Source organism: Balaenoptera physalus (genome assembly GCF_965194825.1).
Source record: "Balaenoptera physalus genome assembly, chromosome: 13".
In the NCBI taxonomy this organism is placed as follows: Eukaryota; Metazoa; Chordata; class Mammalia; order Artiodactyla; family Balaenopteridae; genus Balaenoptera; species Balaenoptera physalus.
Window position 1 is genome coordinate 85789869 of NC_138892.1, and position 12942 is coordinate 85802810.

Genomic DNA, 12942 nt, shown 5'->3' on the forward strand with positions numbered 1-12942 from the left:
CAGTTAGTTGTGATTCCGGTGCTCTTGCTAGAGGGAGTGAGAGCATGTCCTTCTAGTTCGCCATCTTGAACCAATCTCAACATGAATAAATCTTATGTTTAATAGTGCCACACTGAGCTCACATAGTAGATCCTGAAACAAGAGCTTGCACACAGTGATGCTGTTTTGGTCAGCGATCCTAGGGAGCAGGAGTGGGAATGTGCCAGAGTGAAACTGGATGGAAGGAAAGTGAAATCAAGGGTGTGATGTGTTATAAAGATGATCACCACTGTGGGAAACTGAGGTGTTCTCTGTAGAACTCTCTATAAAGAGTCAGATGGAATGGACCTCCGCATTGTCTGCCTGAGGGACATAAGACAGGACTTCTCTGTGGTCCCTTCCCCACTGGTCAAGGGTGTTAAGCCCCTCCTGTTTCCAGGTTTGCACATTTGACAGAAAAGCTAAGAAGGTTGCTGCAGTTGACCCACTGCAGAGCAGAGACACCTCTGGACAGAAAGCCAGAGCTATGAAGGGCAGCTAAAGTGAGGTGCCAGAGTGTAACTGAGGTAAACGAGATGAAATGAGAGAATGAGCCTTGGGACATAAGAGGTACACCATATGTATAGCTTTGTGAAGGTTTAGGGATTGAAATGCCTTGTTCTTCCAGTCATGACTCTCTTCTTAATTAGAATGTGATGAGATGCATGTCTTATCTTGTTTTCCTTTTAGAGTAAGAGCCTCATTGTAGAAGAAAAAGTCAAGTGGGATCCTCTGAAACTACCCACCTCCCCATCCAGCCAAGACAGTAAATAAAAAAACCAAGTCATATCTCAGAGGAGCATGGAAGAGATTAGAGCTATCCTCAAAGCTTTGAAGGATGCAGGGGTGGTAGCTCCCATTTACTTATTCTGGCATCTATGAAAACCAGATGGTGGATGATCACTCATTACTTAACTGTGACAAAGGAGTAGCCCCACTTGCAGCCGCTGGGCTGGATGTGGGACCTTGACTAAAGAAGATGAACAGAGCCTCAAGTATGTAGTGTGCATTTGATCTGGTGAGCATATTATTTTCCATATCATTCAAAAAGAAGGACCGAAAGCAGTTTTCATTGGCATGGAATGACAACAGTATATATTCACAGGATTGCCCAGGGACTATGTTAATTCTCCCATTTTCTCTTATAAGGATCCATACTATTTGGACATTTCACAAAAATTACATTTGTCCATCATTTTGAGGAAACATGTTAATGAGCAAAATGTGCCATGTACCCTTGATGCCTTGATGAGACATATAGAATTCCAGAGGGTGAGAAGTCAACCCTAGAAAGATCCAGAGGCCTGCCAGATTAGCACAGGTCATGCAGGGCTATCCCCTCCCAAGTACAAGGTAGGTTACTGCATCTTTCACTTCCAATCTATAAAAAAGAAGGACACCACTTGTCAGGCCTCTTTTTTTTTTTTAAGTTATTTTTTTATTCTGGCTGCTCCGGGTCTTAGTTGTGGCACGCGGGATATTTTAGTTACGGCATGCATGTGGGATCTAGTTCCCCAACCCGGGCCCCTGCATTGGGAGCACAGAGTCTCACCCACTGGACCACCAGGGAAGTCCCTTGTCAGGTCTGTTTATCATTTGCTTGCAGGCTATTCCACACTGAGATACATTCCTTCAATCCATTTATAGGAAGGTTGCTAGCTTTGAAGTGGAGCCCAGAGCAAGAGAAGGCTTTGTAGCAGGTCCAGTAATAAAAGCAACCTTGCGGCTTGGGTCATACACCCCGCAGATCCCATGGTAGCAGGAGTACCAGTGGAAGAAAAGATGCCGTGTGAGTTCTTTGGCAAGTCCCAGTAGGAGGATCGCAACGCAGACCTCTAAGGTTGTCAAATGATGCCATGCCATTTGCTGCAGAGAACTATGCATCATTCAAAATGCAGTTCCTGGCAGGCTACCGGGCCCTGATATAGTCTGAGTTCCTCACCATGGGACATCATGTGACCCTGTGTCCAGAATTGCTCATCATGAGCTGGACGCTCTCAGATCCCCAAGTTCTAAGTTAGGCGGACCCAGCAGCAATGTGCTGCTGAAAGAGATAAGTGGTACCCTGGAGACAGTGCTTGAATAGGCACAGAGGCCCAAATAAACTGCATGGAAAATGACCCCAGCCCCTGGGATCACCCTGCCATTGCCCTGACTGACATCTCTTCCTCAGTTCACACCTATGGCCTCATGGTGGTTTCCCAACGACCAGCCAGCAGAGGAAGAAAAACCCAAGCTTGGTTCACAGACGGATGGGCTGGGTGAAGTTAGTTTGGGTTGATAACGGACTGATAATTCCCATTCAGGGGTGGCCTTGAAAGACAGAGGTGCAGGTAAATCCTCTCAAAGGTCAGGCCACTTAAAAAAAATCCTTAAATTGTCTTTGTATACATTCACATGTTAACTTTTAAATGTATATTACCTCTACCCACAAGCTTTATATAGTGCCTAAAAATAATATTTGTATTAAGTGTTTGCTTAAATGTCCTGGATTTAAATTGCACCATCAATAATGAAAATTATTTCGCTATTACCATTAACATTGTTAGTAAGAGAGAATCAAAGGGAAAGACTTCCAAGACCATATGGAGAACATGCATGGGAAGTAATAGGCTCTTGAGAATTCTGTTATGTTGCCTCCGCAGTGGGAGATTTGGTAAGCCTTAGCAAAACAGCAAGAAGGAAAATCGAAGTAGCAGAAAGCCAACAGGCTTTCAGAACCAGATAAATGTGGCTCTGAGTCAAGGCTCTGCCACTTACTAACTATATGACTTTGGGAAAGCTATTTAATTTCTCGTAACCTCAGTTTCCTTTTCTGTGAAACAGGGTTGATGATACTTTAACTAGCTTCTTGAGAGGCCTGCCAAGTACAGTTGTGCAGCCTGCGAACTGCACAAACGTACCTAGTGGAGGAGGTGAGAAGGGGCTGACATCCCACTTGGGCTCAGATCCCTGGGCAGCATCTACCATGCAGCGGTACCTGTTTCTAATTTGCACAAGGCCCCCTATAGGCTACTTCAGGCCTGCCTGTTGTCAGGATTTAAATGAGATCACATATGGAAGGCACCTAGTAAGTAGTAATAAATGGTAGCTGCTACTGTATTCTGTTGACTCCAAGTCCAGTTATTGAAAGCCTAAGTTAACAATAGAAGTCAGAACCCAAGCCCTGCATAATAAAAATGGTCACACAGGAAGGGCATGTCTCTGATGGAACTGGGCTTCCCCCAGTGGACTCAAGACCACAAGGCTGGGACCTGCCTCACTCACCTCTGGATGCTCCTGGCACCGAGTACCACTTAATAAATATTTGCTGAATGATTGGTTGAATGAATGAATGGATGGAAGGATAATTTTACTTTTTCTGAAACAAAGTAACAGCATCTTTGAAAATATCTGCTTGGAGCTGTTCTTGAGTATCTTCCCATACCTTGATTTCAGTTTGCCAGTTCCCAAAGTTTCCTGTAGTTTTGAGGCCACTTATAGAATAAATCTAGGTCAATGTTCAGAATAGGTTGCTTCAACTGTCTTAAATTTAGTGAGAGAATCCTCGAATAGTGCAACCAAGCAATACCAATCCCACAGTTTCTCCAAGCTTGGATCTTTGTCATGTTTACCATGTAATCAAACTATGTCTTTTGGCCCCTTTAAGCTACACTGATCAAGCTTGAGTCTGATTTATTTAGAGTTATTTTTGTGGTCACTTTTAGACTACGTAGAAAGAGTCTGATTCCTTACATTAAGCTTCCTGAACCATGTGGCTGGTGGGGTGACTACTACAAGAGGGAGAAATTGTCTTTGGAGACAAGTTTCTGTGGTAGAACTTTCTCTGGTTCTACCACAGACTCCTCCCCTTCTCAGCTGTGCAGTGGAGAATCGGACCTCCCTGGGACCTCTCCACAGTTAGCAGCATGGTGAAGTTCCAGAACAATCCTCTTGGGTGATGAAGAAGGGTTGCTGTGAGATATTATGGAAACCAAGTCTTTCCAAAGGAATAAAACTTGCACTGGAATCCAGCGAAATAATGTTTTCAGTTCAGTAAATTTAGTTTTCCTGTAGTTACCTCTGATGTAGCGTTAAGTGGTCTGAACTAGCTCTAAAATATGATACAACGTGATGATGAAATGCGATAAGCCTTACTCCCGTGGGTCACCTGTTCCGTCTGCACTCCCTCCCTTTTGTCCCATTGCCTGGTTACATTCCTCTCTTCCTCCTACCTCACCACCGGCTGGGCTTATTAACTTGTCAGAATTAAATTTTACACGTTGCACCAACAGTTTTAAACATTATTGAGAACTCCAGGCCCTGTAACTGTAACAGTGAAAAGCAGCTGCACAAACCTCCCCAAAAGAAGGACAGCCTCAGTGAGGACCACAAGGGCCTTTGTTCATCTTCAGAACAACTAATCTCTCTTGCTAAATTTGCCTTCCATGCAATTCCAGAGACTTCTGAATAGTTCTGTTCTTGGAGCATTTCCTTACTTGCTCCTAATATGTCTCATTGTCACAGTAAGCTAGGTCTTTTGCTGGTTTTAGCTGCCTGTTTAGAGGTTGCTTTTAGGATAGTCTGCTCTTAAGTTAATCTTTATGTTCACTAAGTTTGATGGTAAACTAGCAGTATTATGTTGTCATTTTTCTATGAGAACAGGATTTCCCAAATTTAATTATATTAAAGCCAAGATAACAAGTTTTGGGGCATTTAAGAGAGCCTATATCTGTAAATGCAGTTTAAAAATCTTTTCTCGGGCTTCCCTGGTGGCGCAGTGGTTGAGAATCTGCCTGCTAATGCAGGGGACACAGGTTCGAGCCCTGGTCTGGGAGGATCCCACATGCCGCGGAGCGGCTAGGCCCGTGAGCCACAACTACTGAGCCTGCGCGTCTGGAGCCTGTGCTCCGCAACAAGAGAGGCCACGATGGTGAGAGGCCCGCGCACCGCGATGAAGAGTGGCCCCCACTTGCCGCAACTAGAGGAAGCCCTCGCACAGAAACGAAGACCCAACACAGCCAAAAAAATAAATAAATAAATTAATAATAATTAAAGGTGTTAATAATTTAAAAAAAAAAATCTTTTCTCATTAAGTAAATTATATTAATTCAATTTACTTCACAGCAAAATGATGAAAGGAAGAGGAAAAAATTACGTTCTGCATAATAATTATGTTTTGGAAAGCCGCATTATAAAATCACAAAAGATTTTTAGAGAGGGTGATACAGATTTCTTCAGATAAGGTTTTCCATTTTTGGTCTTAACAAAATAATTGATGCCTGGCCTTCTGTTCCTGATCTAAGAAGTTCTAGGTTCCCTTAATTTCAAAATGATTATGCAAGACCCTCTCCATTCCCAGAACCTTCTCATGCTCACCAAATTGTCTTTCTGGGATACTCCCGTGCTGTCCCATTAACATCTCAAATCCCAATTCTCAGATACCCCAGAAAAACATCAACAGAGAGAAGCCTTGTAAGGGAATGGCTAAGAGCATGGACCCTCATGCTAGACTAGCTCTACCACTTACTACCTGTATAACATTGGGTAAGTTGGCTAAGCTCTTTGTGCTTCATTTTCCCATCTGTAAAATGGGGATAGTAACAGTATGTACCTCATAGAGTTATTAGGAGGATTAAGTGATTTAATATTTCTAAAGTACTTAGAATAGTAGGAGTAAGCATTATTTGGGTGTTGTTAAATAAAATTTTATCTAATAAAGTTTAACCCTGATTTTTACTTTTTCTCTCCAAAATCAGAAGTATTTTTATCCCATAAATCCAGTAGAAGAAATTGTTAGTAATTTTTAATGCCTTTTATATAAATAACGCATCTAATAAATATCTTTATCACAGATTATAAACAAACTAGATGTCCAACAATATACAAATTGCTAAAACGTCAGATATTTAAGTGACAATTTATTTTCAACATGTTTAAGTGAAAAAAAGTAGGTTACATAAAAATAATATGTATTATGATTCCATTTTTTAATTGAAACAATATGTATCATATACGAAGGCCAAAAAGAGTCTGAACAGACAGACAACAAAATGTTCGTAATGGTTATTTTTTGGTGATGAAATGATGGATGGTTTTTTATTTTCTTCTTTTTCAAAATCTGGATCTTCTAAATTATCTCCAAGAATATTAATTACTTATTAATAAAGGAAAACTAAAAATTAATAATAAAAATATAATTTATGATTGTGGAAATTTATTTTCTCTCCATGGGAATCTCTAAGGAAAATGGAGAAATACATTAAATTCCTCTAATTTAATTCAATCACAACTTCCATAAACCGGAAATTTATTTATTTGTTTATTTATTTATTTATTTTATTTTATTTTATTTTTTGGCCACACAACACGGCTTGCAGGATCTTAGTTCCCTGACCAGGGGTCAAACCCTGGCCCCAGCAGTGAAAGCGCTGAGTCCTAACCACTGGCCCGCCAGGGAATTCCCATAAACCTCAAATTTAGTAAGATTTTTTTTTTTATCCCATTGTTTTTAGGTATGCTAAGACACTAAGAGGTATTTTAAACAATCTTGCATTTATTAGTGTGGATATTTTAATCATTTGTTCGCACTTTTATCTTTAGTTGTGGATAATTAATGTTTAATGTTGGTTCATTTTGTGTAAGCAAACTTTTAAATCAACTTATTACACTAAATTTGAGAACTGAAGTAGATATTCTGTGAATAAAATAATTTTAATTGTTTCTTGAGTTTATCAAATAACAGAAATAAAAAGTTTCTAGCATTAATTATGAGGCAAGATAGATGACTACTTAACTGGATACATTCTCCAAGAATCAGAGAGAAAAATTAAATATACTATCTTATGGAACAGAATAGAGAGCCCAGAAATAAACCCACATACCTACAGTCAATTAATCTTTGACAAAGGAGGAAAGAATATACAAAAGGAAAAAGACAGTCTCTTCAACAAGTGGTGCTGGGAAAGTTGGACAGCCACATGTAAATCAATGATGTTAGAACACACCCTCACACCATACACAAAAATAAAAATGGCTTAAAGACTTAAACATAAGACATGACACCATAAAACTCTTAGAAGAGATCATAGGCAAAACATTCTCTGATATAAATTGTACCAATGTTTTCTTAGGTCAGTATTCCAAGGCAATAGAAATAAAAACAAAAATAAACAATTGGGACCTAATCAAACTTACAAGCTTTTGCACAGCAAAGAAAACCATAAACAAAATGAAAATGGGAGAAAATATTTGCAAATGATGAGACTGATAAGGGCTTAATTCCCAAAATATACAAACAGCTCATACAACTCAACAACAACAAAAAAACGAACAACCCAATCAAAAAATGAGCAGAAGATCTAAATAGACATTTCTCCAAAGAAGAAATACAGATGGCCGATAGACACATGAAAAGATGTTCAAACATTGCTCATTATTAGAGAAATGCAAATCAAAACTACAATGAGGTAGCACCTCACACTGGTCAGAATGGCCATCATTAAAAAGTCTACAAATAACAAATGCTGGAGAGGGTGTGGAGAAAAGGGAACCCTCCTACACTGTTGGTAGGAATGTAAGTTGGTGCAGCCACTATGGAAAACAGTATGGAGGTAACTCAGAAAACTAAAAATAGAATTACTATATGATCTAGCAATCCCACTTCTGGGCACATATCCAGATGAAACTATAATTCAAAAAGATACATGCACCCCTATGTTCATAGCAGCACTATTCACAATATCCAAGACATAGAAACAACCTATATGTCCATCAACAGATGAATGGATAAAGAGGATGTGGTACATATATACAATGGAATACTACTCAGCCGTAAAAAATAATGAAATAATGCCATTTGCAGCAACATGGATGCAACTAAAGATTATCATACTAAGTGAAGAAAGTCAGAAAGAGAAGGACAAATACCATATGATATCACTTATATGTGGAATCTAAAATATGACACAAATGAACCTATCTAAGAAACAGAAACAGAATCACAGATATAGGGACCTCCCTGGAGGTCCAGTGGTTAAGATTCCACCCTTCCACTCCAGGGGGCACGGGATCAATCCCTTGTTGGGGAAGTTCTGCATGCCACACAGCGTGGCAAAAAAAAAAAAAAAAAAAAAAAAAAACTTTAAAAAGAATCACATACATAGAGAACAGACTGGTGGTTGCCAAGGGAGAGGGGGTTGGGGGGAGGACTGGAGTGGGAGGTTGAGGTTAACAGATGTAAGCTATTGTATATAGAATGGATAAACAACAAAGTCCTACTGTATAGCACAGGGATCTATATTCAATTATATTCAATATCTTATGATAAACCATAATGGAAAAGAATATTTAAAAAAGAATGTACACGGGCTTCCCTGGTGGCGCAGCGGTTGAGAATCTGCCTGCTAATGCAGGGGACACGGGTTCGCGCCCTGGTCTGGGAAGATCCCACATGCCGCGGAGCAACTGGGCCCGTGAGCCACAATTGCTGAGCCTGCGCATCTGGAGCCTGTGCTCCGCAGCAAGAGAGGCCACGATAGTGAGAGGCCCGCGCACCGCGATGAAGAGTGGCCCCCGCTTGCCGCAACTAGAGAAAGCCCTAGCACAGAAACGAAGACCCAACATAGCAATCAATCCATCAATCAATCAATCAATAAAAAAAAAAAATAAATCTTTAAAAAAAAAAAAAAAAAAAGAATGTACACATATATATGTATAACTGAATCACTTTGCTGTAGAACAGAAATTAACACAACATTGTAAATCAACTATACTTCAATTTTTAAAATGTGTAAATGTACCATCTTAGCATTAGGGAGATTGTACTGCAACACTTCTGATTTTGCCCTTCTTGAAGTGTGACTTTGCTTCTCCTCAAGCTCAGGTGTAATTTTTTTCCACTCACCTGTGACCCTTGTATTTCTTCCTTTAATCAACTTTTAAAGTGTTCAACAGATTCTTAAGTAAAATCCTTGCAAAAATGCCAACTACAGCTCTTTTTCCTTCTTTAAAAAATAAAAATAAAAAACTACAAAGGGAATTATCTTTCTCTCTCATACTAAGAACCATAAACCTAAAAGCCACAGTGAATCAATATGTTGGAGAACTGATAAATCATTACATTTAAATTTGAGGGAAGTCAGTTGATCTTTGTTCTCCCACAAAACTGAGAAACCGATTTGTCTCTCATTAAATCAACTGTTAACCCACTAATTCACATACTTTTTTTATCCACTAGAAATATTTATATCAATCTTGCTAATTCCATGCAACCATCCTCTCTAGGTATTTTACTTCTTTTGTCCCTAAGAGGAATTCCCCACTGGATTGTTGAAAACTTTCCACCTTTGTTTCCCTTGAATATGTTCTCAGATTTAGGGGAAAAAAGTTCTGAAAAGAAGATGACCCTGCTTTTTTAGAGTGAATAAAAATTTTCTTCACCCACAGTGGAAATCTTATAGTATTTTTCCCCAGAGCTATAAGATGGTGGGAAAGGAGTATTTTTTTTTCTTATTTAGAAGTATTGAATAAAAGGTATAAATGGTGTCAAAAATCTTACTTAGAAAATCTAGCAACCAAGATTCAGTAGAAAAAGCCCAGAAAACTACAAAGAGGTTTAAAAAAAAAAATTAAGGCAAAGCCTCTTTTCTTGTAATCTAATTTCTCTATTTACTTAAAGTTTGAATGAGTCTTTCTATTCCAGATCTTACAGTATAAAGACAGTTTATTAACCAGTGACACTAGGTTAGGAAAATATTTTACTCAAGAAAACAGACAGCCTTTATATGCCATATAAAAAGAGAACACTATTTTAGAAAAACACTCAAATATAGCTCAGGGCAGAAAGTATTAAACTATATGTATATAGTTTAATACTCTATATATAGGACTATATATATAAAGTATTAAAATCTATATAAGGAATTTATCAGATTTTCTGGAAAGCTGAGAGTTTTTCACATTTTTTTCTGATATGCTGTTTCCCTTAAATGTATTGACTCTTTATCTCCTGCTGTTACATCTACAAGAAGTATCTTAAAGATATTCTTTTACAGTGCCTAAACACTTAACTCTAAAATTTTCTACTGCCGCCTCCTCCCCACTACTGCCAGGAATACATTCTAATTACTTACATTTAATGTTTTTCCTGCATCCATTTATGTATTTATTCAACAAGTATTAATTGAGCACTTACTATGTGTCAGTCCCTGGGTTAGGCTCTGGGAACATCATGGTGAGCACAGATAGACACAGTCCCTGCTCTTATAGAGCTGAACATCTAATGGGCATTCAGATATTAATCAAGTAATCACACTAATGGAGGTATAATTATGAAATAAGGTTCACTTTCTGAGAAAAAAAAGAACACAAGCTTAGAACCCAAACAGCAGGAACCCCACCAAGACTAGAGGGACAGCCAGGTTTCTCAGAGGAAACAACCCAAAACAACATCAAGACCAAACTTGACTGGATCTACAACACAAGATTTAATTTCTTTTCATAATGGCATTGCTGTAACCCAAACAAACAGCCTATTTATTAATTCTAAAGGTAAGTAGAACAAAATTTAATCTTGACCCTTTCGCCACCAAAAGTATTCCTTCTCATCTGAGGTGAAATATTTACCATCACTCATCTAAGCAGTACATTTTACACGGTGCCCCCCGCCCTGGCTATTCCCATAAATTATCTAAGTGAGAAAAAAAGAGTTTTAACACATCTCCAGCAATTTTTCATCATTTTGCTTCTCTGTCAAATGAATTACCCTCTTGAAATATTTTCTGTATATTAAAAAAAGATGCTTCATGGGTTCTTATTCGCAAACCTATTCCATAGATATTGCTTTAGTAGATTCAAAATGTATTCTTTTTTGCCCCCTTTGGAAATCTGTGACTCTCGATCAAATTACTCCTCACTTAGGTTTCATTGAATGGAGTACATTAGATAATTTTTATTTCCAATCATTGCTTTATTATGCATTTTGAATCATTGTAAAGAAGATATTTCTTACATCAAAATTTTCCTAAAACTCCAAACATATTTGGTTACTTTTCATTTGGTTGTTCTTTTCTTTCTTTTTTTTTTTTTAAGTAAAGGTTTGTCTTCATTTCTGTTATCTTACTCTAATTATCCCTTATCCTTATTTTAAATTCTGCTGGGTTTTTCCTTTATCTCATAGATTTTATCTTCTTGCTATCAACACAGCATTTCAGTCTACAGAAATCACTAGGAATCCTAATTTTATAGCCTGTCATTTTAGCTAAACCTCCTACTTTTGTGTCATCAACACATTTGAAAATAATTTCTTCTAAGCCTTCATTTAAAGCATTTATTTAAAATGTCAAACCATTTATAGGATATGGTAAGGCTGGCTAAAAGAGAAAGGACAAGAACAAAATAGCTCACTACACAACTCCAGTGAAAAGACAAATAAGAAAGAGAGAAAAATAAGAAAGAGCCCTATGGATGCAGTAATGACTTGTTCTGGGTGCACAGCTGGAACTCCAGCTTAAAAGAAGGGAGGGGAAAATGTAAAATAGATAGCTATTGGGAAGCAGCTGCATAGCATGGGGAGATCAGCTCAGTGTTTTGTGACCACCTAGAGGGGTGGGATAGGGAGGGTGGGAGGGAGGCGCAAGAGGGAGGGGATATGAGGTTATATGTATAAATATAGCTGATTCACTTTGTTATACAGCAGAAACTAACACAACATTATAAACCAATTATACTCCAATAAAGAAGTTAAAAAAAAAAACAACTTATACTGAACTTATACTGTCAACCAAAAGCAGTACCCACGGTGAAAAAAGATGTGAGAACGGGGAACTGAATTCAAACAAATCTGCACAAATCTTTGATATTATCCCAGGGAGGGCTATATATCTGTATGACTGCAAAAAGTTGCATGTTGATGCCGTTTAAGTATGCCTGGAACATTACAATAAAAATACATGCTTTTCTGTTTCTGTTTCATAGATTCGTTTGTGTCATATTTTAGATTCCACATATAAGTGATATCATATGATATTTGTCTTTCTCTTTCTGACTTACTTCACTTAGTATGATAATCTCTAGTTGCATCCATGTTGCTGCAAATGGCATTATTTTGTTCTTTTTTGTGGCTGAGTAGTATTCCATTGTATGTATGTACCACAAAGAATCACGCACATAGAGAACAGACTGGTGCCAAGAGGAAGGGGATTGGGGGAGGGATGGAGTGGGGCGCTGGGGTTAGTAGACGTTAAGCTTTCATATACAGAATGGATAAACAACAAGGTGCTACTGTCTAGCACAGAGAACTATATTCAATATCCTAGGATAAACCATAGTGGAAAAGAAGATTTTAAAAAAGAATGTATACATATGTATAACTGAATCACTTTGCTGTACAGCAGAAATTAACACAACATTGTAAATCAACTATACTTCAATTAAAAAATTAGTTTGGCAAAAACAAAACAAAACAAACAAACCAAAAATACTTGCTTTTCACAGCCAATTAGAAGATGGAAGGAAGATTTGACTGCTGTTGCTTGAATCAGCAATGTGTGTACTAGTCGCCATGGCACCTGTATGCACATTAGAAAAAGATGACTCTTCCCCAGGCTGACATAGCTTCACACAAGCGCTTGTCAAGAACAGCACAGGTTGGACTTCTGCCCTCACTCACCCGCTCGGCCAGGGGTCCCGTGCGCTGACCACACATCTCGGCCTCGCTAGAGGGCTCCTTGTTAGGCTCTGACAATAGGGGGCACTAGAGGGAGCCCAAAGGGCTGGAGGAGGAACAAGGGACTTGCTCCTGCCTGTGACCCTCCTGGTGGCTGTGTTCTTGCCAGTGGCACTCCATTAACACTTCTTCCCCGTCGCAGCAGTTAGATCCCGTGTGCAGTTCTGCCAGCACTTGCAGGACTAGCTGTCTCGTGTCCCCTCAAGGATGCCCGGCAC

The 12942-nt window shown here is 38.7% G+C and overlaps 1 protein-coding gene across 1 annotated transcript in view; it reads right to left on the minus strand.

Annotated features, from left to right (window-relative positions):
• Window positions 1-8687: 8687 nt before the first annotated feature.
• Window positions 8688-12942, minus strand: part of MED21 (mediator complex subunit 21) — a 34266-nt gene continuing 30011 nt past the window's right edge. Inside the window, exon 8 of the transcript XR_014252333.1 lies at window positions 8688-12566. The gene's annotated coding sequence lies outside the window, so the exon portion shown is untranslated. The remainder of the gene's footprint in view (window positions 12567-12942) is intronic.